This window comes from Eurypyga helias, unplaced genomic scaffold (assembly GCF_000690775.1).
Source record: "Eurypyga helias isolate BGI_N326 unplaced genomic scaffold, ASM69077v1 scaffold17701, whole genome shotgun sequence".
Classification (NCBI taxonomy): domain Eukaryota; kingdom Metazoa; phylum Chordata; class Aves; order Eurypygiformes; family Eurypygidae; genus Eurypyga; species Eurypyga helias.
Window position 1 is genome coordinate 1 of NW_010230423.1, and position 2,378 is coordinate 2,378.

A 2,378-nucleotide genomic window follows, 5' to 3' on the forward strand; every position below is an offset into this window, starting at 1 on the left:
CTGGGTGGGCTTTAATGTCCCTCCCGGCCCAAACCATTCCATGGCTCTAGACACCATGCACCTGGCGGTACCAACCGCTTCCTAATTCTGGTCGTGACATGCCGAAATCACTGCAAAGTGGAGTACCTGGGGAACCTCATGTTTCACCGTAAAAGGCGTAGCTCGCGGAACGCCTTCCTTTTCCGAACGACTACGCAGCTACTGACCCCTAAAACTGCGCTTTTGAGACCTCGCTCTCCAAGAACCGACCCCCCGTTACCCGCGTTACGCACCCCCGTTCTGCCCCCGAGGACACGGATTTCGTCCCGAAACACCCTTCTTGCAGCTTCTGTAAAATTTTAACATCGTTCTACAGCGTCTGCGACAGGAACCCGTCGAAGGGAACGCCCACAGCAGCGCGCAGGCGACGTGTCCTCTCAGTGCTGAACCTGGAACGCGGCGACAGATTTTTCCTGCACGCCCTCCCGCTGCGGAAAACGGCCCGTTCCTGAGGCACCGGTGTTCCTTTAAGCTGAATTTGGGGGGTTTTATCTAGGGTCACCCAAGAAGCCCTGCGCTCCATTCGCATCTGCTACTGGGTAATGGTTTTTTTTTAACCAAACTGGAAACGTGTGGTTGTGGGAGAAGCAACTATTGGCTTTTATTCTCCAGCAGAATGAAGGAAAATAAAAAAAATCACCTCAGTGATTCCCACTTCACATAACTTCAATACAGGGAAGGAATTTTCCGCAGCTGCAGGGGTTGTACCAATAAAATGTACCTTTTTATCCTGAAAATCAGCGAATTAAGAGTCCCCAGCTGCCGCGGTCCAAGTGGGATGCGGTCAGCACCGGCGTGAACAGCGCGAGGGAATCCCTTCCGCGTCAGCTGAGGAGGAGATCTTGGTCGGGCCTTTTTTCCTCTCCCCCCCATCCCGTAATTCCCAGGCGGGCGAGCAGCCCGACGCATCGCCGGTTGCCATGGCGCGCGCGTGCCGCGACAGCGCAGACGTCAGGATCAGAGCCATCATCCGACCATCTCCCGATGGTAAAACCTATCTCCTCACAGACAGATCCTCGGAGGACAAGGTGGGCGAAGGAGAAGCCTGCGGAAGTAACCGGGATGGTGGTGTTTTAAGTCACATCTTTGAGTCACCCGGCTCCCGAGGCCCTGCCATACCGCTGGTAACTCTACCGGGGGCGAAGGCAAAAATAAAACTGACCACACTGGGGACTTGAAGATTCATGAAAACAGAATTACTCTACCCTCTCCTATCCACTGATTGTGGGAAAACAAATTGTCTAACCCAAAAAACATGTAAATGGATAAATACCCGAGCCTAAATCTGACACATACCGCCCCCCCCCGACTTTGTGCCGTTCCTCGTGATGACTCAAATGCCATCACGGTTCAACCACGGCTCGGCGAGTTAGAAGGTCGCCCAGAGAAGCTGTGGATGCCCCATCCCTGGAAGTGTCCAAGGCCAGGCTGGATGAGGCTTGGAGCAACCTGGTCTAGTGGAAGGTGTCCCTGCCCATGGCAGGGGGGTTGGAACTGGATCATCTTTAAGGTCCCATCCAACCCAAACCATTCCGTGATTCTATGATTCCAAGACAGCTGCCCATCTGCCGGAACGCAGACGGACAACGCGCTTCTCCCCTGCGCGTGAGGAGCATCGGTGCCGGGGGGATAAGGGGAGGATGCCGTACAGCCACGGGCGGCCAGGCAGGAGCGAGCGTGGCTGAGGTAATGACGGAATCCGGGTAACAGCCGGCGGGCGGAGAGCACCGTTTGAACAGTCCCCCTCTCCCTCCGTCCCGCACTGGGACGCGGTCGAGCGCAGGAAGCGGGAGGAACAGCTCCCCCGCAGCGCCGCGGGGGACCCACCGCCGAGCATCCTCACCGCTTTTCCCCCCCCCAACGCTGGAATTCAACCCCGGCAACGTACGGGCTCCGCTTCCAACCCCGCGGGGGGTTGCCTGGTGAACATAAAGGCTACGGGTTTTCCCATCAGACACGTCCCCGGCAGGACCCGAACGGATCCCTGCCGCCGAGAATTCCACGGAACACGTGGATCCCGCTCTGTGGAAACACACATCGGCCTCTTTGGGTCCTGCCCCGAATCCTATCGCTCGGTCCCACAGCAAGTGCATCATCTCCAGCTTCCTACCGCCCGCTTCCGTTTCCGTAGGCTCCATCCCTATGGTAGGAGACCTAGGGAACAATTTGCAAACCTAGAGGGAAACCGCAAGGCAGACGGCCCGAGCGGGAAGGGGAACAGGCATGCAGAGAGGTGTCAGATGTGAACGATTCCGCTAAATCCGCTCCGGAGCGGGAGGAAAAATCACGGGCAGAGTTAATGGGTCAGAGAGCATTCTCCTGTGCTGGAAAACATGGGA